The 27431-nt window shown below is 42.5% G+C and overlaps 1 protein-coding gene across 8 annotated transcripts in view; it reads left to right on the forward strand.

Annotated features, from left to right (window-relative positions):
• Positions 1-27431, forward strand: part of ESRRG (estrogen related receptor gamma) — a 622952-nt gene that overhangs the window by 346038 nt on the left and 249483 nt on the right. The window contains exon 1 of one of the 8 annotated variants that reach the window (XM_044266842.1): positions 21957-21967. The exons of 6 other annotated variants lie outside the window; for them this stretch is intronic. The gene's annotated coding sequence lies outside the window, so the exon portion shown is untranslated. Of the gene's footprint in view, positions 1-21956; positions 21968-22078; positions 22137-27431 lie in introns of those variants that run through there. One more of the 8 variants, XM_044266841.1, reaches the window with a different exon arrangement.

Here is a 27431-nt window from a genome sequence, read left to right on the forward strand (position 1 = left end):
ACAAAATTTTGACAAATTCTGACTTTAGATGTATATTTCACACACCATTAGAATACATTAGAATATATTATAAATTCCCTTAGGGCAGGGCTCTTCTTCCTTGTTCTACATATTTTACTTATTAGATAACTGTATGCACATGCTATGGCAAAGATAATAAGGCATTAAATTAGAAATGTGCCTAATTTAAATTTTCCAATTGAATTTTTTCATACTGCTATAAGCATATGTGTATTTATGTTAAAGAACCATTGAGCGTCTTTATTAGATGAGTAAAATTAATAGGAAAGAAGTATTACTTTCTTCTTTTATTTATCTGGACTTTTAAACATGCCATTAACGGAAATACAGTGTTTGGTTTGTCTGACAAATATATCTTTAGAATTATTTGTAGCAAAGTGGGATAACAGATCAAAACTGATGCTTTCTCTTATCCAGTGCCTGGCATAGCATAGGCATCTTAGGTAAATGAAGGGAAGAAGGAAGGAATAAATGAGAAGACAGGTGGGTGAATGAATGGGTAGATGAGTAGATGAGTGGGTCTTTGCAGCAGGGCCTGGACAGCAGATCTATTACCAGCTTTTTATGAAAGCACGAGAATTGTTCAATAATTATGTACAAAATAGAATTCTAAAATCAAACAAGTATTTATTGCTCAAACTGTGGGTTTTAGAAATTAAGAGATGACTCCTATAAAGTATTGCCTACTTAATGCTTAACATTTTACCTATTATTATTTATTGTAATGATCATTATTTGCTCCTTCGTTGTTGTTTTTTTTAATTATAAGTGCCTGAGAAATACATAGATGCAAAAATGTGTTCAATGAAAGGAAAACATTAGTCTTGTGCTATGATTTGAGAAGATTGTGGGGAGAAAAACGCAATAGCTGACCTGTCTCTAATACTAAAGGACCTTGGCACATGCATGAAACATGTATTGGTGAAAAGATGCCAATGCTGATAGAGTAAAATAGGAATGAAGGCTAACCAATGCCAAAGAATCCAGGATAATGGAACTAACTTTCAGACTGCTCTCTCTTACGTGCTCAGGTCTCCTGTGTGGATAATAAAAATTAAACCCATCTCGACCCAACTGTGTTCATGAGCCAGTTCTGCTTTATCCTCTTTCTGACCACATTTCTTCAAAGTACACTTGGGACCTCTGGCTACCCAGTCTACGGAAAGACTCACTACTGTTTCCTATGGCCACATTGGGTGACCTTGACCTTGTGTTACTCGCTTGCTGTTCCTCATCCAGTCTATGCCCGTCTACCCTGAACATGCCCAGTCTTATCTTCTCTCTCTTTCTCTCAATGTCTGCAGTAACGTAGATCACTAATAATCTCACTTTCTTGTCCGGGTTCCTTTTGCTTTTTTTGCCCTATCATAATGTACTTCTGAGTCTTCCTTGGGTGGTAGCTCTCTTTTTTCCTGCTTCCTAAAAGTGGGTTCATCTCTAGTTTACATTCCTCTCTGTTATTTCTCTGTTCTCTGTCTCAATGATTTTATGTACCCATCATCTCTATGCCGGAGAAAACCAAAATCATAATTTCCAATCCATTTCATATCTTTACTCAATTGCCATATTTTTAAATGTTTACCAGAAACTTAAATGTGAGTGCCCTTTCAGCAGTTCATATTAAACGTATCTAAATCTATCCCTGCACTGCTAGTCACTTAAAGTTCCTGCCAATTTATCCTTGGCCTTACTTCCTGATTTTGTCATTCTTTCCATCTCTGCTACTAGTCCCCATACCTACCTAGAACTGTAATTAGCATTAATACTTGTGTATTCCAATAGCCCCATTACTGATTTTTTGACCAATACTTAAACACTCTAGGCCAACATACACATGGCTGCTTTATGTATACCCAAGATCGTTCCTCTCCCATACCGTAATGACTTCAGTAGCTCCCCTCATCCAGCAATGATGCCCATAATTTTTAGCCTGAAAGTTGAGACTTTTGATCACCATCAGTAATCTTTCCAGGGCCATCTCATTGTATTTTCCTGCACATACAACATACTGAAGCTATCTTAGCCTAATCACTCCTTCCCTCTTACCCATGGTGACTTATGCCGTTCAACCTACCTGAAATATCTTGTCAAAATCCATTATTCAAGGACCACTTTAATAGGACACCCTTGGGAAACAGTCCTGGATCACTGTGTTTGAAGTGGTCTTTCCTCTGAAATGGAACTGTACTCTGTTCATTCCTATTTTGGGATACTAATCAAACACTGTCTGCCCTACTGGTTTTACCACTTTCTTCAGTTCCCCTGCTGAACTCCAAGCTCTCTGAGACCAGGAGGCAATGCTCTAATCAGTTCTTTAGTCTTTATTTCCCAAAGCATCTACTTCCTGCTGCTCATGTCACCAACACATATTGGGCATTTGTTGAAATATTTCATGATAAAAATGTGGCTTAAAATAAGGTGGTTCTATTATTTTTTATTTTTTATTTTTTTAAGTAGGCTCCATGCCCAACGTGGGGCTTGAACTCATAATCCCTAGATCAAGAGTCACATGAAACACTGACTGAGCCAGCCAGGCACCCCTAGGTGGTTCTGCATTGATGCTAGCTTTTGAGGCTTAAAATACAGTAGTTATGAGAGAGGCTCTACACCAGACATGGCGGGATTTAAATCTTGGCTTCTGTGCTTTCTACAGTGTGATCCTAGACAAGATAGTAGCTTTACCAAGACTGAGCTTCCCTGTGTGTCGAAGTTACTTACATAATATTTATCTCATAGGATAATTATTAGCAGTCGGTAAATAAGATGGATTCCTCCTTTCTGTAAACAAGTCTTTGAAGAAAGCTAGTGTTAGTATATTATATGAAATTACTGGGAGATTGTAATGAACCTACCCTTCCTCAGTGATATATTGGTATTTTATAGACTGTAACAGGGCAGCATGGTTCAAGGGTATAGCTTGGTCTTTGGAGCAAGGCAGACCTGAATTTGAGCTAGATTCTGTAATTATTAGTTGCGTGGCCTTGACCTGATCTTAGCATCTGAACTTTTGAGCTTTAATTTCCTCATCTGGAAAGGGGGCTTATAATACCTTTCTAACAGGGTTTTTGTGAGAGAGAAAGAAAATATACCTTATGTGGTGGGCGTTTCATGCCCACCTTCAATAATAAAGCATGCTGGCAATTTGTTAGGTGCAAAGGCTCTGTCGACTTTTTACTTTGACTTTTAAGATTTTATTATGGTCCGTAATGTCAAGTGTGGTTTTTTAATGGTTGACAATCCTCTCATGGAAATGTTGTTTTGTGAACGAAGTCAACTGGCATTTTATTATATTTTTTAAATTTTATTTATTTCAAAGATTTTATTTATTTATTTGCCAGAAAATGAGAGAGAGAGAGAGCAAGAGAAAACAAGCAGGGGAAGCAGCAGGCAGAGGGAAAGGTAGAAGCAGACTCCCTGCTGAGAAGGGAGCCTGACGTGGGACTCGATCCCAGGACCCTGGGATTGTGGCCTGAGCCGAAGACATACTCTTAACCCACTGAGCCACCCAGGTGTCCCTCAACTGGGATCTTAATCGTTTTTTTTTTTTTAATAGACTACATCTTTCTTGCCTATCTTGTCCCAGGATCAAAGTGCATCCCTAATTTTTGAAGGCCAGAATAAATATAAACCATCATAATGAGAAAATTTCTACGAAGAAGAAAAACCTGCAAAGGACTCTCATGTGCATTTAGACCTTCACCCAGGCCTGGGCATGTGACTGGCCTCGAGTTACTCAGCTATCTGCTTTGTGTTGTATACGTTATGTATCTATTTAAGTAAACTGTACTAGCAGCAATCAAAGGCTTAATGATTGCTTCTATTTTTCCACCATGAGATATATTGAAAATTACAGACATCATGGAGCTATAGCTGACAAAAACCCAGTATCTTGTTACTCAAATAGCTTTAAACTCATTGTTACTATAACCCATGATAAACACTGTAGGTGATTAGATTATGACTAACCTATCTTGCTGGCATTTTAGGCATTAGGCTAAAAAAATTTCCCTCCTCTTTCCTTTTGCCCTTATTTTTCAGAAATAGCGTCTTTGAAATTTTGGCCAGTACCCATTCCTTTGTGAGTTTTTTCTTTTCTTTTTTTAGAAGCCAGTGTGACTTTAAAAATATAAGGAACAGGGAAAGGAAGGAAATCCGTGTTAAATCAGAGGGTTTGCTGAGTCAGCATGATGAGAGGATTCAAACAACAATTTGAGTCAGGTTGACTACTTCTTACGACCTTGGACAAGTGTCTTTCCCTCTGCTGTGTTTTGGTTGTCTGTTAGAACAAGGAGTTGGATTATAGGATGTGAAGATCCTTTTCTCATTCTTAAATTCAGTGATTATACATGATATGAACTTCATGCAGCTTTATTTGTAGGGGAGGAGAAATTGGTTGAGATCACAAAAGAGATTGGGTGATGACCACAATCATATACACAGCTTTTGCACTAACTGAATAATGGCAGGAGAACCCTGGATCTACAGCCAGAGGCTTTCGGTCTGAGTCATGCCTGACCCGAGAGAGCAGGGTTGTTGAGATCGGGGTGGATAAGGTAGGGGCTGCCAAGGAGACTTTCACACTCTTTATATAATAAATGCCGACAGTAGATCCGTGTCTATGGCGTAACTTCGGACATGAATCCTGAATGGCTTCTTGACATCTAATGAAGAACTCATGACCACCCTACCGGTGACTAGTTTTCTTCCTGAGTCAGGCGAAGACTTTGAAAGTGACCAGATGTTTTAACACTGAGCCGCATGGAATGTGCTCCTGTCCCAAAGCAAGTCGTACAGTGTTGGGAAAGTTCCAGTACCTGAAATAGCAGGTTCTAATTTCTTTCTTCAGCCTGAGTAATCCTCATGTTAGAACCGGGGAGGAGAGGATGCAAGGGAAGGTTGGGACGAGCGCGAGCCTCAGTAAGAATCCAGAAGGGAAAGTTGGGCTGGTGGATTGTCTCATTTTCCTCAGCCCAGCTCCTGTGTTGCTCCGTCCTCACATCCATCTCTGCACAACGGGACCTCCCCAGCGTCCTGGACGAGAGCACCTGTCGGCGCCACCGGCCAGTGGGTGACGTGGTGTCCGCACCCTTGCGGTGGGCTGAGCGTTGATGGAGAAAAGAAGGAGAGGGAGGAAGAGCAGGGGACACAGGACTAACGGAGTAGTGGGGACCGGCTGCTTCTGCCACGTTCCCCATGTGAGCGCTCCGCCGTGAGGACAAGTAGGCCTGAATGAAGAGAGCAAAACCCGACGTTCGCTTGACAAGATTGGCTACGAAGATGGCTTTGCCTTACTGTTCCATCCTATTTTTACCTCCACTGCCTTGAGATATTTTGAGTTTGTGTTTCTCCTACCACTGATAGAAGCTTTTCTATCAGCAGCAAGACACGAAAGGTGAAAAAGAAGCAGGGATCTGGACCACTCCATTTGTGAGGAGCAGGAAAGCTAGCTTCCACCCCGGCCTGTGGAGTTCAGCTAAAGCCCAGGGATTAGCTCGGTGTCCAGGTTGTCGGAACAGCATGTTGAAAAGCTCCGTGAAGCCGCAGAGCTCCCCACTGCCAGCGGGAAAAACCAACTCCATCCTGCGTGTGATGTGCAAGGTTCCCTCCGCTCCTTCCTGATCCCTTTGTGTCAGGCCGCCTTACCCTCTTCATGTCCTCACACACGGACATTTCCCTCTCTCCTGTTCCTTTGTTCTTTCCTCAGCCTGTAGCCCATTTTCCCTCCAAGAGCACCTTCTGAGACAGCAGAGCGGGAGGGCAGTTGGTGGGCTTCGCGCTAACTGGCTGTATAACCTTCAGCAGGAAGGCAGGAAGGCTAGCCTTTCTGCGCCTTTGGTTCCTCATCCATGGTGAGGATGACTGTGGGGCCCGTCTTAAAAATGGGAGTAAGGATGAAACAATGTCATCCGATCAAGTCTTTAGAACAGTAACACAAAGTCAAAGCTCAGTAGAGCTACTGTTACTGTTAGTGTGGGTGTTAGCATTTTAGTTATTCGCAATCTGAAGAACTAGTGCATGGGGGGTCTCATCCCTTCCACCAGCTCTTTTCATCTTTTGCAGACAAGTTCTCTTCCACCTGACCCTCCAGGTCGGTCTCCTACCTTTCCCACAGGCTTCGACTCAGGTGACCTCTGTAAACCACTTCAACGGGACACCTAGGTTCTCTGCCTCGCAGTTGGTATCCGCTAAGGCAGAGGCTCAGTGGGTGATTGGAGAGAAGAAAAGTGAGAACAGAGTATTAGTCTCCAAATGACCACCCTACCTCTCCAGGCTTGTCCTGGCCGTATGCCTTTTTTTTTTTTTTTTTTAAGATTTATTTATTTATTTGACAGGTAGAGATCACAAGTAGGCAGAGAGGCAGGCAGAGAGAAAGAGGAGGAAGCAGGCTCCCCGCTTGAGCAGAGAACCCGATGCGGGGCTCGATCCCAGGACCCTGAGATCATGACCTGAGCCGAAGGCAGAGGCTTTAACCCACTGAGCCACCCAGTTGCCCCCTGGCCATATTCCTCAACCAGAGGTCACTGCTTCTCGAAAGAAAGGCTCTTCCACAGGACTCCCCATGCTTCCAGATTCTGCATCCGTCCTTTGGGCTTTGGGGTGGTAACAGTTCTCGCGTTAGCTTCTGTGGTTCCTCTTTGTACTATAATTAGTCCCCTCACAATTAGTCCCTCTCCAAGGAAACCCTCCCAGAATCGTCCCAGGCTAAGTGTGCCATCTGTTTCCTTTGGGTCTCTTACTGATATGTTTTCTCATTCTTCCTGGTCAAGATTCTCAAACTTTAGTGAACATATGAATCAATTAGTGAGTTTGTTGAAAATGCAAATTTGCAGATTCTTAAATCTGAACCCTGGAGACTCTGCTCTGTAGGTCTGACTTGGAACCCAGAAATTCACATGATTAACGAGAGCCTCAGGGGGATTCTGATAGCTAAGAAGTACCATGGCTTGTAAGACACTGCTTTTAACTGTCCTCGTATTTATTTCACTCTGTTCTGAGTTTTATTCCATTTTTTCCAGATTTGTCTTCTCTACAAGACTGTAGCACAGGGAATGCCTCCTATGTGTTAGTTTTTACCTTTATTGCAGTTAATAATCACCCACCTATGAAAGACATTATCATTCTTGTTTTATAAATGGCAAAACCAAAGTCACTTTGAATAGTATACTCAAAACTGGTCCTTGTCTGAGGTCAGTCCGCCTCTGCATTTCCTGGGGTCCAGAACCTTTGCTCTTCTCATCATGTATTACTACCTGTGCATGATGGAAGCTGTAACAACTTAATATTGGAACAAATATAAGCACAATTGCAAATGAAAAAATAGAATCATTTTAATGATAGAGAACAAACAGGGTTGATGGAGGGAGGTGGGTGGGGGATGTTCTAGATGGGTGATGGGGATTGGGGAGGACACTTGTGATGAGCACTGGGTGTTGTATGTCAGTGAACTCCAGAAACCAATAATAATAGTGAAAGATCCCCCGGGGCTCCAAGCACCCCGGAATGGACCCCTTCTCAGGAGGAGACCCCCGGACCCAAAAACCAAGCCGAGTCCACTGATCAGATGCAAACAGCACGAGGTTTATTGAGTTGACACAGGTACCTGCGGGCGATCAAGTCTTAGGAAGACTCGCGCGCCAGCCCTTTGTTCAGGGCCTTTTTATGGGGTTTGGGGAAGCGAAAGCATACGTACAGAAGCAGAAACATAGTTACAAGGTTCTTATTGGCTGGTTTGAATGTAAGGCATACTCGGTGTTTGTAGATTGGCTTTGAAGGACCCCGGCGCGCGAAGAGAAAGGTGGGGAGGGGGAGTGAGGAGGGGGAGTGGACCTTATTACTTAGCAGAGAAACATCCTGCCTACGTGACTAGGTCCACATACTTAGGCGACCCCCCCTTGCCCACGTGACTATCTGCGCGTTACAAGCCGCGCACGGCAAGCGTACCTATCTCCCCCGCAACATGCCGTTGCCCCTCCTAGCTCCAGGGCTGTGCTGAGATAAGGGAGGATTGTCCAAGTAGGGGGAAGGGAAGAGGGGTCTCTTCAATAGTAATAATAAGAATAATTAGAATGAGAATGAGACTTGAACATAGTAGCCTCAGACTACCAGGGGAAAGAGTAATTGATGTTAATTAGTCAAAAATGCTAAGTGTACATTAATTTTATTACCAGTTTTCTCTTTTGATGATTTATTTTCACGTTACTCTCTTTAAAAAAAAAAAAAAAAAAGATTTATTTATTTTTTTATTTGAGAAAGAGCAGGAGAGAGTGTGTGCACAAGTAGTGAGAGAGACAAGGGAGAGAGAATCCTCAAGTAGACTCCTGCTGAGCTCAGGGCTCAGCCCAGGGTTCAATCTCACAACCCTGAGATCATGACCCAAGCCAAAACCAAGAGTCGGATGCTTGACCAACTGAGCCATGAGGTGCCCCTTCAGGTTCCTCTCTTATTTCTTGATCTCACTCTTCCTTTCTCCTCCTTACATTCTACTCCGCCTTCCTGGTCAACAGTGTGAACTAAAATGTGATTTGTAAAAAGAATGTCTTCAAAATTAGCATAATCTCTGCAACTGAGAGAGCAAGAGAATTTTTCTCAAAAAATAAAGATTCTGGGGTTTTTATTAAAAGTGATTTATTGAAAATTGTAGTATTTCTCCAAGAGGCTTCATGACCAATAAAGAATGTGTTATGGCCTAAAAATATTCACACTGGCAAATTTTTCATGAGGTTATCATATGAAAGTATTCTCATTTCATTTAGGAAGGAAACCAAAATGAAGATGTGAAAAAAATGAACTCAACTGATTTGGTCACCTAAATGCTGTGTCCCAGTGTAAATGGTCGCCAGTATACTTGCCCCCCCTTTATTGCCTCTGCTAACCCATTTTAATTGCTTTCTCTAGCCTATAAATAATGAGAACAGACCAGGAAAATAATTTCTGTAAGAACTAGTGCTTTTAGGTACAGTAGCTTGTGAGTTTAATCCAAAAGCACTTATTAAATGCCTACTGCATATGCTTTCAAAAAATTTACAATCTTGGGAATTCCACTCAACTGCTAGTTCATGGATCCTTGGTTTAAGGTCCTTCTATACTATATATTGTCACTGAGTATCTACCTTTGGGAAAGCATCTTGAGCTCAAGAATTAATGTCAAGTTTGTAGGACGAAGATTGTCGTAGAAACAGTGCTCCCTGGCCTGATTAGTCTCTATTGTGTATTCCTTCTTACTAGCTCATGGCCCTGGGCAATTACATACTTCTCTGTGCTTCATTTTCCTTATCTGTGGGAAAAATGGGCATTGAATAACAAAATACCCATCTTAGCGTGTTATTGATAAGAATTAATGAAACACTGGGTCTAAAACCTTTGGCAGAGTGACAGTATTATTATTGTTATTGTTCACAGCCATTATCACAGCACTTGAGAGTCAGACAGCTGGTTTACCCTTGGGCTGTAAACCTCAAAACTGATGCCCTGAAAACTAAGCATTGCCTTCAAGAGCTGGACAGCTCCAAGTTGTCGACCTGAAGGCAGTAACCAGTTTGCATACCAGATCAAAGGAAGAAAGGATTTGTAAATGAGCTCCATACTTTTTTCCATTTACTTAACTAATGTTATGGTATTGCAAATTGTGGTCCCACGGCACTAAGCAATTGAAAATACAGGTAAAAATTCATTTTGCTTCTTTTCAAAGTATTTTCTTGGTACTGCTATTCTTGTTTAAGTGTTTTGTTTTGTTTTGGTTTGGTTTTGATAGAAGGCACAGGCAGGGAGCAGGGGCAGGGAGGACACTGTGAATCCAAGTCAGCCCATCTGGTTATTTGTGGCCTTTGCTTTAAAGATTTGCTGGGATAAATATTTGCAGTGAATTTGAGATCATGGGTCATTTATTCACTCAACAAACATTTACTCTAAGTCAGGAACTAAGACAAGTAAGATTTTAATTTTTTTCCTAGTTGCCATTAATGAAGTTTGCCACTTTAAAATTTTGTTTGATTCTGAAGATCAGCATACTCTTTTAATTAATTGCATAAATTAATCATTTTACTCCCAGCTGATGCTGAAAGATCTAGGGTTTGCAAAAGGAAATGTCGGGTATTGTTAGAAAAGAGTGCATACAGCGGTGGAACACACTTTCTAGATCTTTTTTTTTTTCCCCCTCCTTCTCCTGGACCTGAAAGTCTCTTCCCAACAGGAGGTGAGGTGGACTTGGAAGGGCATACTTGGGATGGAGCTGCTAGAACAAGTCTGTGTGAACAAAGGAGACTGAGCAACTGAGCCCTTCAAAGGAAGATCCAAGTGCCTTTACTGTCTTTGCCTAGCCCTCAGCTCCTCTGCTCATGTATTCTTAGAATTAGTGTTTTAATCGTCCTTGACCACCTCGTAAAGCTTACCAGTGAGCCTGTCCTATCAGCTGAGGCTCGGTGACCACTTATTAGGTTGAATTGAAACATCTTGATATAATATCAGTTTCCTTGGTCCCATTTGCAAAATGGGAAAAATATAGAGATTCTGTGTCTTCTGACCTCTCTCTCCCTCTGTGGAAGTCTACCCTTACCCTCTCTGGCAAGTGTTAGACTCCATCTAGAATGTTTTTTCTTTATTCTTAATTCAAATTTTAAAGCAACAAAATCCCAGACCATGGCTGTCAGTAAACTGCCGTTCTTCACATGACATGTATCTGATAGGATATATATGTATATGTATATGTATATGTCATATATATGTATATATGTGCATGCACGTGTGTGTGTATGTATGTATATATATATTCTCCTGTTTCCATTTTAAAGGGATTTGAGCTGTTTTGACCGTTAAGAGAATAAAATAACTTGAGACAGACGCCCTTCCTCCCAACCATCCATTCGTTCATCTTCCATGCAAACAACACACACTGAGTCTCATGTCTGTACCAGGTATTATCTCTCCTATTGGGGAGGCAACACGGAACAAGCTAGACCAGCCCACATCTCTCATGATGTTCACAGGCTGGCGGGGTATCAGTACTACTATCAGTGCAATGGCCATGTGAAAACGCTGAAGTGAGTAGGGACATACCCCTGAAGGAGGGACATGGGATCTAAGTTCTGAAAGTTGAGCAGGAATTAGCTGAGTGAGAAGAGGGATGATAAAATTAGGTGAGGGAGCCATATGTATTAATGCTCGGAGGCAAAAGTGTTTTTTCCTTCAGAGGAGCCAAAAGTCATTCCAAAAGGCTCTAGAAGAGAGATAGGAATTAGGTACGACCTTCAGATTCTCTTTCACAAATTATTAGAACAAGAGAAAATTGTCATATTAGTGTATTAGGTGTACTGGGAAACGAATATTCTATGAGCGTACCTGGTACCTAGCCTAGTATTTGGAAGACAAATGGTACTGAATAAATACTATAGATATTTTCTGGCTGACTGGCTGATTGAATGACTGTGCAATACTATGAAATGAGCTTAATACTTTGAGTTCTGCCTTTCAGTATTTTTTTCATTTTATTATGGAACTGGCAACAATTTAAACCCAACAACCTGATTTTTATAATCAAGCAAAAAGTCAACAAAAGAGTAGGCAGGGTTTAAAGTCCTAGTGAGTGGGTGGGTGGGTGGCCAGGTGGTGTGTGGAGGAGATACGGGGTGGGGGAGGTCACAGAGCTGTAAGTGGTACTTGAAGGTTTCCACCTATGGACACTGAGTCACCTGGGCCAGAGCCCCTCCGTTAAGCTCTGGTGAGGAAATTGGGTCGTTACTCGTTTTAACTCGGAAATGACCTTCACAATATGGAGCTGAAGCAACAGGCAGCCTTCAGCTTCTGGAAGCTCTAGCCTAGAATCACGGTTAATATTTTCCACTAAAGTTTTGGGATGCATTTTCTGGCAGAAGCACAAAAATCTGTAAATATGGACCCTCCCAGGAACTCCAAAGTATATGACCATTATAGATCTGAATTTTCATATTGATGTGATGACCAGCTTAATAGGACCTTATGGTTAGGAACATATGCTTAAAGCCAGTTAGGCCTTTTATTTTATTTTATTTTATTTTTTAAAGATTTTATTTATTTATGAGAGAAAATGAGAGAAAGAGATTTGGGGGAGGGGCAGAGAGAGAGGGACAAGCAAACTCCATGCTGAGCTCAGAGCCTGACCCGGGCCTTGATCCCAGGACCCCGAGATCGCAACCTGAGCTGAAACCAAGCATCTGACACTTAACTGACTGTACCACCCAGGTGCCCCTAGACCTTGTTTTTTTAAAGGGTCTCTTTTTTTTTTTCTTTTTCTTTTTTTTTTAAATAATTAATTAATTAATTTGACAGATCACAAGTAGGCAGAGAGGCAGGCAGAGAGAGAGAGGGAAGCAGGCTCCCTGCCAAGCAGAGAGCCCGATATGGGGCTTGATCCCAGAACCCTGAGATCATGACCTGAGCCAAAGGCAGAGACTTTAACCCACTGAGCCACCCAGGCTCCCCTAAAGGGTCTCTTTCATTAAAAAGATTTTATTTATTGGCGCGCCTGGGTGGCTCAGTGGGTTAAGCCACTGCCTTCGGCTCAGGTCATGATCTCAGGGTCCTGGGATCGAGTCCCGCATCGGGCTCTCTGCTCAGCAGGGAGCCTGCTTCCTCCTCTCTCTCTCTCTCTCTGCCTGCCTCTCTGCCTACTTGTTATCTCTGTCTGTCAAATAAATAAATAAAATCTTTAAAAAAAAAAGATTTTATTTATTTATTTGAGAGAGAGAGAGAGAGAACGAGCAGAGGCAGGGACGGCAGAGGGAGAAACAGACTCCCCTATGGAACAGGGAACCCAATGTGGGGCTCCATCCCAGGATCCTGGGATCATGTCCTGAGCCGAAAGCAGATGCTTCACCGACTGAGCCACCCAGGCGCCCTGACCCCAGACCTTCTTTTAAATGACGGGTCTGCCTGGTACTAGCAGTCTGAACTTGGGCAGATTTCGTCACCTCTGGAAGCCTCAGTGTTTAACTGAAAACGGGGATAATGATACTTTCTTAGGGGCTATTGACCCAGACAATGCAAAATATTAACATCCAGTGGCTCTTGGGACTATGCCTGTGACAAAATACGTACTGATTAATATTATTGTTATTTAAAATAATAATAATAATAATAAGCCTAATGTATGCAGAGCCCAGACCCTTCCAGGAGTATATAACCCCTTGAGGTCTTTGACTCTCCCAGGACCCATCATTTTCAGGTCTGTAAATGTGTTTTTGTTCTCAGCTGAGCCTTTATCAGGATCCCCAAACTCACTGATTAGGCTGGCTCTTAGGCGCCAGCCTGAAAAAGAATTGCACTGTGTCAGTATTGGGAAAATATTTGTAAAATAGTACAGTCAATAAATAAATATACTGTAGACTTTGCTTTTTAAAAAATATACTGTAGACTTTTGCTTTTAAAAAAATTACCCAGGGGGTAAAAAAAAAAAAAAAAATTCTGGACGTACAATGTTAACTGGGTTTGGTCTCATGTTTGGACAAAGAAATCCCTGCACTGAGCAGAGAGATAAGCGCCTTGACTTGCAGTAGATTAAGAGACCTGCGTTGGTGAGAACAAACCCCGTTGGAGGCGCTCCCCGAGTGCCGCCACATTTAGATTTAAGATTAACTGCAGCCGAATGGTGGAACGGCTGTTTGTTTTATGAAACAATCGCTAATGACATTAAACAGACGGAGCCCCTTCCAACATGATTGTTCATTTGCGATAAACTGAGAGAAGCCCACAAGAGATTGAAAAGGAAAACTCATAAGTGCTTCATTTCGAGGCTCTTAGGATATTCTATGGGAGCTGACAATTAACGGAAGTGAATGGGAATCTAATTCAGAGCACATTTAGGTTGAGGGAGGGGGTAAGTCAGCGAAGAATCAATGTGACTTTGCTTGCTTTTATATTTATATTAAGGAATTGAGTAATCATAATTTCATGACAAGTTTTCCAAGGAGGATTTTGCCCCTTCTTTTCTTTCTCCTCTTTCTCCCTCCTTCCCTCCCTACCTCCCTACCTCCCTCCCTCCCTTCCTCCCTCCCTCCCTTCCTCCCTCCTCCCTACCTCCCTACCTCCTTCCCTCCCTCCTCCCTACCTCCCTCCTCCCTACCTCCCTCTCTCCCTCCTCCCTCCCTCCCTCCCTCCCTTCCTCCTCCCTACCTCCCTACCTCCCTATGTCTTTCCCTTCTTTCCTTCCTTCCTTCTCTCCCTCCCTTCCTTCATTTGTTCATTTCTCCTACCTCTACAGCCCCTGACCACCGGCACTAAGCATTAGCTGTATTAAAAAGAGTGGTATCTATTAGTTCAGTTAAACATTAGACATTTACTTTTCAATGTATTTGAAGCCCGATTCGATTTAGGTCCAGCCATTTAAAATTAAGAGAGCAGATCTGTGTCCAGACTGTATACAGTTATCTGTAGCTCTAAAGTCTTAATTGCAAATTCTGATAAGGATTTGACAGGGCTGTCTCTCTCTAGACCAAAGGTATTTGCTAATACCTGCAACAGAAAGGTTGTTAGATTCTGAGCTTACTAATTCAGGCGTCCGCCTTTGGATTTTTTTTTTTATTCAACTTTCATTGTTTGGGAGGAAAACAACAGAATTGCAGCAGCATTAAGAGAACGGGTGTGGGGAACATCTCAAAAAAAAGCCTCACTTGTGTTTTCATTATTTTGGTCCAGCTCAAAATTGAAATAGTGTTTATTTTAAAAAAAAAAAATTGTCAAAGGCCATGTTGCAGCATTAAGCTTTTGTTTTATACACAGAGAAATATATTAATGAAAAGTGTTTTAAGTGCTTATTATAGAGATGGTTTGTTTTGAAACATAGGCTTTTTCCCAGCAGTTTTACACTTCATTGTGTCCCATGAAAGACATTCTAAGTAGAGGTTGTCAGTCCCCCATCAGAAGTAGAGTACTGCTGGGGAACGGAGCCATTTAGGATGTCACTCAAGCAGGACTAATCTAGAGTAGATATCTTATAAATAACCAGCAACGAAAAAACAAATCATTCCTCTCCCCACCAGAGCAGAGAGAATTACTGCTTAGAAGAAGGAAATCTTTATAATAAAGATTTACAGTTTGAATTAGCGAATTGTTTGGAGCAAAGCATTGCACAAAGTTGCAATGACAACCTTTAGATGGCAGTTCAGGCGGCAGTGACAGTGGCTTCATGAGGAGGGGGAGGGCTCTGGGACACCTGCCTCCTTCCCTTCGCTCTCAGGGAGGTGGGGGTAGTACCCTACAAACCTGCTGGTTACCGGATATGAGCTCAGGATAACCTTTTTCAATCTCTACTTAATACATCCCTTCCTCCTGCACCTGGCAGATACTTTCAAAGTGAATGCTGGCAACAATTTTTTTGGGTATAGAAATTTGTTATACATGTTTAAGGTGATGATTGAGTAGAACGAGGCTCCTTTTTCTCACTTTATGCTATTTCTGTTGGCATTACTTTTCTCTTTAATTATCTGACAGAAATACTGGCTGTTTTAGATATTTGCGGATTCCTTAGCTTTGGAAACTTGTCTTGCCTTGTCCTCTTCTAAACCCCTAAAAGGAGCTGCCTTTCAATTCCTAGGGTGGGGGGAGCCTTTATCAGGACCCATTCTGAGAGCCCTGTCTGTCAGGGAGGAGGAACCTGATTTTCTTGATTCCAATAAGTCCAGATTCCTCTTGTTGAAGGTGCTGTTGTGTCCAAGTTGTGGCAATGTGCAGAGAAATGACCGGAACTGCTTTGCTGGGTCAACTCATCTCCTCAGTTCCTCTGCTCTAGATCATTCTCTTTTTGATTCCAGGGCCAGGCAATGGCCTCTTTCCAGGCTCTTTGGACCTGTCTGCCATGGTGCCCATTCTGCTATCCGACATGCATTCTGCTATCCCTTTATACAACATAGAGGAAAAAAGGGGGAAGACCTTCTTACATATAGGTTTGGGTTTGGTTTTTTTGTTTTTTTTTTTGTTTTGTTTTGTTTTGTTTGTAGCTTGATTTCAGTGGGGTTTGTGGGGGGAATGGATTTTGTTGACTGCCACAGATCTCCATTTTACTGCATCTGTTCCCACCCAAGCCTGTAAGTTAGAGCACATGCTATCTCCATTTTTCAGGTGAGAAAATTAAAGTACACAGGGTTCCTTAAGACCTGGCAGCAAGAAGCCAGATTTAGCTGGGTGTATCAGAGTTGGGACTGCACCTTATCCTAACCACTTCCGGTTTCTGGTACAAGTTCATCTCCTTAGACTCCCTGTAACCCTCCGTAGACAGGGGGGGGTCGGGCAGCGTCTCTGGACGGCAGTTCACAGGGTTCTGTCACCCAGGGGGAAGTGTTCCTTGTTTAACCAGAAATTTGTTATACACGTTTAAGGTGATGTTGGCAGAGGCAAATAGAGGCTGGCATGTAAGAAGTTGAAAGACTTTTTAACATTATGTGTTGCGAAGTAAATCCTTGGCATAAAATTGCATACTGCTTCTCCGTGTCTCAGGCCATTGATCACTTACACTAAAGAGAGAAGATTCCGTTTCATAAGCATCTCATGAGCGTGTGCTCTGATAGGGCCCCCTGAGAATCCACTGCTCTGGGAGACTGGGTGGGGGGAGTGGACTGCAGCCCCCAAGTTCAAGGTCATTCTTTCCTCCTCTGTGAGGACCCTGTGAGGTAAATACAAGTAACTATGCTAACGGTGAACTTCGTTTCCCCCAACAACAATATAACATGCTGTTCTATATGATAAATGTATATATATATATGTAAAATTAATAATTCAGGATAAGAAATTCTGTATAAAAGACGAATGATGCAGTTACTTTGACAATTCATTCAGTATTTATTTAACCAAATGCTCCCTTTTCATAACGGTAGCTGAGTTACAGGGGCTCTGAGATCCAGGCTTCTAGTCTGCACGGAACAAAGACAAACCATGACCTGAAATTCCCAAACTGATTTCTGCTTTGAAGACAAGTCGTGTCATTAGCTACTGTGCTAAAATTTAATATAAAAACACGATTTAAGAAGTTATAGAACGTCAACCATTTACCAGTTTATTGCTTTCAAGAAAGTAAAGTCTAATGTTGTGAAGAATATCTTGTTTCATTCAGAAAGCAGTGGAAGGGTTAAAGATATGGACTGCTTCGGAACCCATAAAGATATGGACTGCTTCGGAACCCATTAACTATCCTTTGCGTAGCCCCTTCTCTTTATTGTTCTTTGCAAATGTGTGCATGGAATACCTGAAATATATCAACAAAAAAAGATACACTATCCTTCTTCCACATTCTGTCATCATCTGCCTCTTTTAAGGAGGCCTTGTTACATGTTAGCAAATTTGATGTCCCTGTCACCGTCTTGAAATATTCGTTGAATGAATGGATGGATGCCTTCCCATCTGTGTCGTCAGTTCTCAATTATCCATTATAATGGAGTTGAAATAGGAAAGGAGCGTATGAGAGTGAAATCCACAAATCACTGAGAAAGTTCATGTGGGCCACTACTTTCAAAGCTTCCCACCAAATCTTTTACCCAACATGATGAAAACGTGCCAAAAAAAGAAAAAAGAAAAAAGAAAGAAAGAAAAGGCCTCACGCGAGTTCTTTCCAGTGTTCTGGCTCTACTTAAATACTAAGGGATACGATTCTGATTTAGGGGTTGAAACAAATACCGAGATAGAGCCTAGATGCTGAGTGACTGCCTCTGGGTGAGCACAGGGATATAGGTTAGGCCAAATTCGTTCTTCCTGCCTAGAGTTTAAAAGATTTTATTTTTTACAGGAGTTGGTAAACTAAGAGAGAAGGAGGAAAGATGCCCCCTAAAGGATGTTAACCAAAGAGAGTCAGCAGTCCCTTTTGTAAGGGGATAGAGAAGGGAGAACACCATTTCAATGATCTAGGAAGTACTGTCAGACACAAGACTCCGGAGTAGACGTGTGAGATATTTCTGTCCTTTTGAAAAAGCGAATCCTGACATAGGACCGCCTCTGTGTGTGTGTGTGTGTGTGTGTGTGTGTGTGTGTGCATGTATGTGGTCTGGAGAAAAGACGGGATTCCCTAGGGCCTGGACCCCTTGGAGAAATGAATAGACTTTGTCGAGGTCACATACATTCTTGGTCTTGTGTTTCAGAGTATTTGTAAGGAAGGAATTTTTTTTTTCCTTCTCTTTGAAAATGTCTAGCTGCTTCCCATTAAGTTACTTTAGAAAGCTCTTAGGGTTTGGGAAGAAAAAGGTGGCAGTAAAATCAGCAGGGGTTCTGACTCAAGCCCTGTGAGCAAGTGCAGCAGGGAGGATGTACAGTACCCAGGTAGGATGACCTCACGCCCGCAGAGCTGACGCCGCCCGCGGAGCTGTGACTGAGCAGCACGCACCCAGGACGGCCCGCTCCGTGTGGCGTGCATGGTCCTGGGGACGGGTTCTGTTCCAGTTCAGAATGTGTAGACCATGTGCGCATACCTGGTTTTCCTTCATACCGCCCCCACCCCTGCCTCGGATATTTGAAACGGGGGTTTCTTACACACAGATATGAAGTCACACTACATATTTAATATCCCCAAATAGGCTTTGTTTTTCAGTTAGGAAATTATGTAGGCTTAATTATTATTATTATTTTTTTCTTTTTGAGAGAAAGTTGGGAGGAGGGGTAGTTGAGAGAGAGAGAGAGAGAAAAGCTTAAGCAGGTTCAGTGCCTAGGGCTGGCACGACATCACTCGATCTCACAACCCTATGGGGACCTGAGCTGTGATCAAGTCAGAAGCTTAACGAGCCGAGCCCCCCACGTCCCCTTTATGCCTTAAGTTTATTCAGACTGTACCTATGGGCTTCGTTAAAGAACTACAGTGTATGAATGTAAGGGTATATACACTATAATGTATTTGCACGCCTATTAGAAAATATGCAGAAAGCCCAGATGTACCTCTAAGATTTTTGTTCTCTTTTTCTGTGAGTTTTTTGAATGGAATGTAGACTTCAAGATAAAAGGAGACCCGTAAGAAGTAGTAGTATTAGTTTATTGAACTCCTTTAATGATATTTTCTTAGACTTTTTTTTTTTTTTTGAAGGAGGGTGGTAGTAGTAGTTACTGTGGACTTTAAAAAATATTCTTTGGTGGTTTTCTTCTGCCATGCCTCATAAATACCAACCTTCTTTAATCATGGACAAGTCCGGTATCACACACCAAGCAAAAGTCTCTGAGTAGTCATCGAAAGCATCCAACTGAGTTGGCATATCTTTGCAAAGGAGTGAGCGTATCCATAAGCACTAGTGTGTGGTTTTAAACTCTTAACACAAGAAACGTGTTTATTTATGCACAGGAGCTTCTGAGGATACCGCTGTGTGTGTGAGGACGTGTGTTCATGCATGTGTGTGTGTGTGCATGCGTGTGTGTGTGTGTGTGCGTGCATGTGTGCACACGCATTCTTTGGCTTTGGTTTCAGCTGCCCATGCCAACTGGTAAGGGCTGTAAGTTATGAAGACGGCGGTATCAGCTGTAGTCTGTCCTCTGATAGAAGTGAGACATCGTCTTGGTACAAGTTTACCTCTAGTTCCTAATCTTGCCTTTCTTGAATTTTCTGTCTTTTCATGAAACTACAATTGAGAAGACAGCAGAGGATTCTCATTGAACAATTTTCTTCTGAGCAGCACAACAGGGGCACCTGGGTGGCTCCGTCTGTCGCGGGTCTGACTCTTGGCTTCTGCCGAGATTATGATCTCATGGTCCCTAGATAAAGCCGCCCGGTGGGCTCCGGGCTTGGCGCAGGGTCGGCTTGGGATTCTCCCTTCATGTCTCCCTACCGCACATCACCCCCGCACCCCCAGCTCAAGCGTGTGGCAACTAATAAAAAAACTAATAAACTAATGAAATAAACTAATAAATCTTTAAGCACCATAATCATTTTACTCTTTAGTTCTCCCCCATATACAGTGAAGTACCACCGCTGAAAACCCAGCTTATCAGGCAAGAAATGGAAGCCCAGCAGCGTTAGATAACTTGCCCCAGGGACGCCTGGGTGGCTCAGTGGGTTGAGCCTCTCTGTCTTCGGCTCTGGTCGTGATCTCAGGGTCCTGGGTTCGAGCCCCGTGTCGGGCTCTCTGCTCAGCGGGGAGCCAGCTTCCCCCACTCTGCCTGCCTCTCTGCCAATTTGTGATCTCTGTCTGTCAAATAAATAAATGAAATAAAAAAAAAATTACTTGCCCCAGGCTGGACGGCTAATAAGAGGCCTCAATGGACCTAGACATGGGTTCTAGAATTCTCGCTGTCCAACACTGGGCTGTTCTTCTACAATACTACAATATAGGGAAGGTGTCTGTAAAGGAAGAAGTGTGGGAGACTGAGGCCGTTAGGAATTCCCATCCTGCTGAACGCGTGCCGGGCTCACCTGTTCCTTGGTTTGGTTGTTCGTAGTGTTACAGCTCAGCCGCTCTTTCCGAGGACAGGAGGACCTCTGGCAGTGATTGCCAGGGGTAAAGAGAGGTGTGTTTCTCCTGTTTGCTTCAGGAAAGAAACATACATAAAAGTAAAGAATTAGTTCCTGTCTGGCATTTTATCAACTTCACAAAAACTTTTATTTTTTTTTTTTTCTCTAGAGGCAGCTGGGATGGATTGTTGCAAAGTGCCTACCTGTTCAATAAGAAATCTATTCCCGCCTGTCACAGGCACCTGCAACTTCCCTTGATAGAACTTTTCAGAAAATGGAAATGAAGTGTGTGTGAAATTTCTTATACAGAGAGAAGGCAGAAAAAAGGAGATGTTTTGCTCTCTTGCTTCTGAAACAGGGAGCAAATCTGGCTTTTTTTCTTTCTTTCTTTTTTCCACTTAGTTTTTAAAAGCTCCTTGTAAATAAAACACTGACCTCTTGTTTCTCAGTCTCCTCATCTGTTAAATGGGAACAGTCACCTTTCCAAGGGCCTGGATAGTTTAGGGTTAAAAGATCAAGTGAATTTGGAATGAAAATATCTCTCTTTTCTTTTGCTGTGACTGAGGGCTCCTTGAAGTCACCAAGCCACAGAACAAAGATGATGGCCTTTATCATGTAGAGAATGGATGACCAGATGGCAGAGCCCATTCTATGTAATGACTCTCACTCTGGTGGTTTGTAATTTATGAAGTAGCCTTCTAATCAGAGGCGCTATTGGCTGCTGGAGAACTCTGCCACAGCATGGAAACAGCTTCTTCCAAAAAGGAAGGAAAAAAAAAAAAAAAGAACACCAACCTAATATTCTTCCACCTAATATGATAAACAGTCTAAAGCAGAAGATTATCAGGGAGAATTCTTATTTTTATTTCATAATCCTTGAGGAAAGGAGATAGGGATAGGTTCGTCAGGGAGACCTCTCCCCTTAACTTTCTGAAGGAAGGGGCAGCGACCATTGGAGCTGCACTTGGGTCTTTATGGCCCGTGTGTCTCCGGAGCCCCGATACCCAGGCCTGGGGGCGGGGCGTGGGGGGAGGGTGAAGGGTGGATGGAAGGAACAGGACAGACAATGAAAGGGGTTTGCACAGCTGGGATGAGGCAAAAGACTCTTACCAAATGTCAGTAGCTGCCTTTTGCCCTATAAATCATAGACATCAAAAAGATAGTGGAGGAATTTCTCTGATCTCCGTAACCAAAACTTAAAAAAAAAAAAAATCAGACACACAACGAATATGGTGATAATTCTGGAACCCTTCCTCACTGTCTCGAAGGTCTTGCCCCTTCGACTCTTGCACTGAAGCTACAATTCCCGCCGTCCGCGACCCCAGATCTTTTTATGATATGACAAAGGCCTTGAGGATCTGGCGATAGCTGAAGTCACAGTTTCCAGAGAACTTTGCTTGATTTAGAGGCGTACACTGCCCCATTTTCTCTTGAGCGTGTAAGAAGACTAAGAATAACCCATCCTCTCTACTTGGTGTTGGGTACATTTTCAATCTGGCATGCCAAAATTCCCAACTCCAGGGTGAGAAAGAAATCTGTTTCTTTGAATAGCAACAAGAACGATGGGTAAGCATGTTACAGGGGTGGGTGATGAGGGCGGGTAGTGGCGCTAAATGGAATTTTATGTTCCTAGGAACCATTCAGTGCAAAATGATGAGTCCTGCCTGATTAAGCAATGCTAGCGTTTATGGCGAGAAAATGGTTAAACGTAGAGCACTCTCCTAAGGTATTTAAGGTATGTGAATGCTTTGCTTCTTTACTGAAAGCACATCAGGGAAATGGATGGTGCATCTCATTTGCTTCAGTCGAAACAGTTTAAACTGTCATGGCTTTGAGCCTAAAAAAAAGAAGGTAAATAGCTTCTACAGTAAAGAATTATACCTACAGTATGTTCTTCCGCAGGTGGTGGCCAGGTTCCTATCAGCTTGTCAATTTCTGACATTGGGTCGTCACTATCTCACTGGACAGTAAGCTGCTGGCACACATAGGAAGGGGTCACAGCCTATGGAGTTTTCATTTTTTTAAGCCAAGGTGCTAGCGGTAGCATAATCTCTGAATGAATTGCATTTAAATGGGGTTAGGAAGAAGAGCAATAAGGTAAGAAGAAATGCTTTGAGAACGGCTATTCATAATCAGAAAAGCCAAGAGATATTAAAAAAAGATCACAGGCTATTACAGAATAACAGCTTTTTAAAGCAGTGCTTTGAAAACTAGAAGTAGAATATAGACTAATAGACAAAGAATAAAGGCGGCTTTCTTTGGAGAGAGAGAATGTCTCCAGCAAGTGGAATGTGGTCCTGAGAGGTAGGCGCGCGGGAAGGCAAGCCCCGAGTAGAGGAGCTATTTTGTTCTCTCTGCGGCGATAGGTCTCCCAGATTAGAAGCATCAGTGCCCTCTGTTGTTAGCAAGAGAACTGCAGAACTGCCTGAACAGACCAGGCGATTTTGTCTTGTACACAGACCTCTCTCCAAACTGTAATTGATGGTCATCAGTCGGAAAAGGAAGGAGAGAGCAAGGAAGGGAGAGAGGAAGAAACTGATTGATCTGTGGTCACCTTTGCATTATTGGAGCACTACTGTCCGAATGTTTGAAACATGAAATGTATTAAATACGTTGGTTTTTTTTTTTTCTGGCCTAGCTCTTTGAGTTTCTTCACATAGAGCAGAAGCTGTGATGTAAATTTAGTAATGATGAAGACCGGGTTCATAATGGGAAAGTTCTGGTAACTTCATCGTGATCCCTCTTTTTTGGTTGTTTTTGTTTTTTGTTTTGGCAAACCTCTTTTTACGCATCAGCATTCAACTTGGACGGAAAAACACTGATCCCGTGCTGTCCTTGGCCCAATGTATATTCCTCAGAGATGCTGCTTCTCTGTTGTCAATGTGGAAAGCACAGCGGAAAAGGCAGTGGAAACTTTTCCGAGACACTAACATAACATTAAAATGAACGTTGCTCCGTTATGTGTTTTACTAAATGGAAGATCACTCCAAAAATGACAACTTCATTCAAGCAGATCATCTGGAATTACATTAACCAGCTGCTGTTAAACAGCTGAGGACCACGGAGACCATTTTGCTCTGCACAGCCCGGGGACGGGGCAAGGCGCTGTGCAGAACACATTGTGCTCCTTTCGACCCGACCCACACACGGTTCCTCCCCAGCCTGCTTGTTGCCAAACACCGGGCTTTCTAATCACTTTGTATTCAGTCAGGGATCCAGGAAGTCCAAATCCAGCACACAAATGCAGAAGAGCTTAGCACAAGCAGCTTTAACAGGTGCCGTTGGTGAGGTTTTAGGGAACCTGAGAGACACGACAAACAATGGGCTGTGTTGGTCAGCGGCATCTGTTTGCACCGGTCATTGAACAGCAGTTTGCCACAGAGGCCGGTTAATTGATCCTTGAGTGATGGCATAACAGTGCAAAAAATAATAATAATAATAAATATTTAGACACCTTAGCTGTGCAAGTCCCCTGCAAACAGATCGCTGTTAGAGGTCTCTCGTCTGCTCCCCCTCCTCTGTAGAGTGCCAGGAACAGAACGCAGTGGGGTAAAGAGCGTGTACTGCTCAGAATTAAAAGGAATGGATGGAGATTTGATGGAAGCAGGTGCCTTCCTATTTTGAAATTAATCAACGGGGGAATGCCACCGCATAAGCGTAGATATGGTCGGAGGGGGCACTGTCCTTGTCTACTAGCATAGCTGCACTCCAGCGGACCATGCCTGGGTGCCACATCTCCTGATTATTTCTAGGTTGTGAAGTCCGCTTGGGTTGGTGGTAGATTTGCTCTCCTGGCCACACTCCTGCTCGCTGTTCTCCATAACAACACTTGATTAGAGTGAGTTTGACAAAAGTGGCTAAAACTACAATATCCTTCCAAATCCTATCACTGTTTAGACACAGGGATGACTTACATTCCCCCTAAGGAAGAGGAAATTGGGAATTGACAAAAAGTTCATGAACCTGCATGCATGCTCTGAGCCAGTGCCACAGGAAAACCTTAGAGGATCCTCTGTGTTTAGATAGAGCAAACTGCAGAAGAAACTTGAAAAACCTGCATTAAGGTAGAAAACAGCCTATATAATAGTTCTATTAATATTCAAGCTCTTGGTTTGGTACTGATAGTAAAAGAAGAGAGAGAGAGAAGGAAGGCTGCCTTTTAAGTTCTTTGCAATTACAGGGGGAAGTGTTCACTTCTGCAGTTGGGAAAACATTTGACTATTTTGTATGTTTTCCTTATTCTTCTCGTTCGGGATAAAAAATGAGGTCAGCGCCAAATTAGAGTAGTTCAACATTTGGTATCACAAAATGTCCATTTCTTTCCTGCCTGGGTAATGTGGATTAAAAAATGTGATACTTGTAACTGTTCTGAGGAGGCCTTGATCAAAGGCGTACATTTGCAGGTGAATTGAGCCTCCACTTGATGATAAATTCCAGCTTTACTCTCTGCTTCAAAAAGCCTTTTCTTTTCTAAACTATATTTGAAAATCAATGATTATACCCCAATATTGTATTATTAGAACACATGCACATTTAAGTTTTTTTGTTTTGTTTTGTTTTAAAGGTTTTATTTTTTTATTTGACAGAGAGAGAGTTCACAAGTAGGCAGAGGCAGGCAGAGAGAGAGCGGGGAAGCAGACTCCCTGCTGAGCAGAGAGCCCGTTGCAGGAGTCGATCCCAGGACCCTGAGATCATGACCTGAGGCCAAAAGCAGAGGCTTTAACCCAGTGAGCCACCCAGGTGCCCCAAGATTTTTGTTTTAAGAATAAGGGCTCTATTTCAGGAGTATTTATTATTCAAAGCACACATGACCAACATCATAGATTTAATCTTTATAAAATCTCCTTTCTAGGGGCGCCCGGGTGGCTCAGTGGGTTAAAGCCTCTGCTTTCGGCTCGGGTCGTGATCCCAGGGTCCTGGGATCAAGCCCCGCATTGGGCTCTCTGCTCAGCAGGGAACCTGCTTCCTCCTCCCCTCTCTCTCTGCCTGCCTCCCTGCCTACTTATAATCTCTGTCTGTCAAATAAATAAATAAAATCTTTAAAAAAAAAAATCTCCTTTCTAGTTCATTTGCGGGAAACCAAAGCCAAATGGAGTTGATGGAATAAGCAACATTATAAGCAACACTGTATACAAAATAAGGGTGAAGTTTGGTGGGACAGCACTCAGGAATCATGTGGGGTTTTTTGTGTTTGTTTGTGGGGTTTTTGTTTGTTTGTCTCCTGAACATTGGTGTTCCTTGACTTATACCAAAATGCCGTTTTCATAGATTAATCAGGTTTTCCTATTTGAATATACTCTTTGTTTAAGTTGGTCCACTTCTCTCACTGTAAAAATCAGTAAACTGAGGCTTAAAGAGATTGAATGACAGTCCGAAGTTCATGGTAGAGCCCAGATTGGAGAGAAAGAACCTATAGATATTTTGGTATTAAGCGTCTGTAAAGTGTTTGATAGAAGCGTAATACCTCGTTTAGAAGGATATGCAGTGGTTGTTGCCTGTACGTTCAGTTCTTCCACATTCCTGTATCAGGGATATCTGGAGAAATCAGAGAGAAACTGCTGGTGGGGCCAGGGTGGGGGAGGGGACAGGGGTTCAGCCCTTTCATTACACCGTGTTTTGATGATGTAAAGGAGCCTTACCAAGGGACCAAGCTGTACAGATTATCTCGTGAGGACCCAGCACTGGGACAAAGGTAGGCGAGCACTCCCCTTCTTTTATCTGTGGTCTTGCCACCCAGTGGGCTGGGGGATGGAAGATCGTGCTGGAACAGAAAGAGGAAGGCTGGGAGAACGGGGCCATGACTTTGGAGTTTGTCTCTCTCTGCCCCTGATGAGCTGACTTGTTCCAAGGCAGTTTCAATAACCTCTCAGGGTGTTTGTTTCAGAATCCATGGGGCCGGAAAGCTAATACTATTTATTTCACAAATAGGTAAAGGGGCTAAAGGAGATTATGCATGTACGAGGATTTTGGAAGCTTTAAAGCGCTATGTTTGTGCTAGAAATGAACAACATAAAACAGGTAGGCCTATAAAATGTGTCAATCCCATTAGGGCCAGTTTCCTGGGTTCTTAGATGAGGTTTCCTTTGCTAAGTCCTACTGATTGTTACTGATATTAATCCCAGGCCTTTTGAATATGTTGAAGAAAAAAAATTTTAAGTGAAATTAAGCTGTTTTAAGGGAAATGTCTGGAATTTTATGCAAATAAGGATGACAAAGCAAAGATGAATGGTGTGTGGGGGGGGTGTGGGGGACATAGTGCACACGCGGTTCGTGTATTTGATGAGTAGGCAGTTTCTGGCTTCGGGAACGGATTCTGGTTGCCTTAGTGTAACAGCTCTCTAAGATCTCCAAGTTAAGGGGTGAAGACCCAGTGGGTACTTTTAGTCTTTCTTCAGAGGTTCACCCCAGGCCCATCTATTTATACAGAAGAATTGTCAGCTACAGAGTATAAATGAATGATAAACTCTTACAAGTGATTCCTTTAAAAATTAATAAAACTGATCTGCATTTTTCTAATTTGATCCAATTTTTGTTCTGTTATCATATAAGAAAAAAAAATGCTTTGAAAATGAAGAACTTTAAGCAAAGAATTCTTTTAAAAAGTTGGCTTCGACATCTCTTCCATTTCCACTTCTGTGGATACCAAAGTGGAATGTAGAACATGATATGCATGAAATTAGTATTTTGCCCATGAGGTGATTTTGCCTATAAGTATCCATGCTTTATCGGTCCGGTCTTCTCTTTCTTTTAATCAGCCTCCCTGGGGCCCACCTTACCTTCCTCCCATCCATGCAAAGCATGTGTCATAGCAGAAAAAGCACAGCTGCCAGTGACAGAGGGTCCCGGGGTCACATCTTGGTTCTGTCACTTACTGCCTGGGTTTTCTTGGGTCACTTAATGTCTGAGTTTCATTTCCTTTTTTTCATTTCTTCCCAAAATGGAATCATGATACTATCTATTTATATATATATATATGATTAACATTAAATTAGATTTTTTACACAGTAAAAGAAGGCTATTGTTATTTTTA

This window comes from Neovison vison, chromosome 10 (genome assembly GCF_020171115.1).
Source record: "Neovison vison isolate M4711 chromosome 10, ASM_NN_V1, whole genome shotgun sequence".
NCBI lineage: Eukaryota > Metazoa > Chordata > Mammalia > Carnivora > Mustelidae > Neogale > Neogale vison.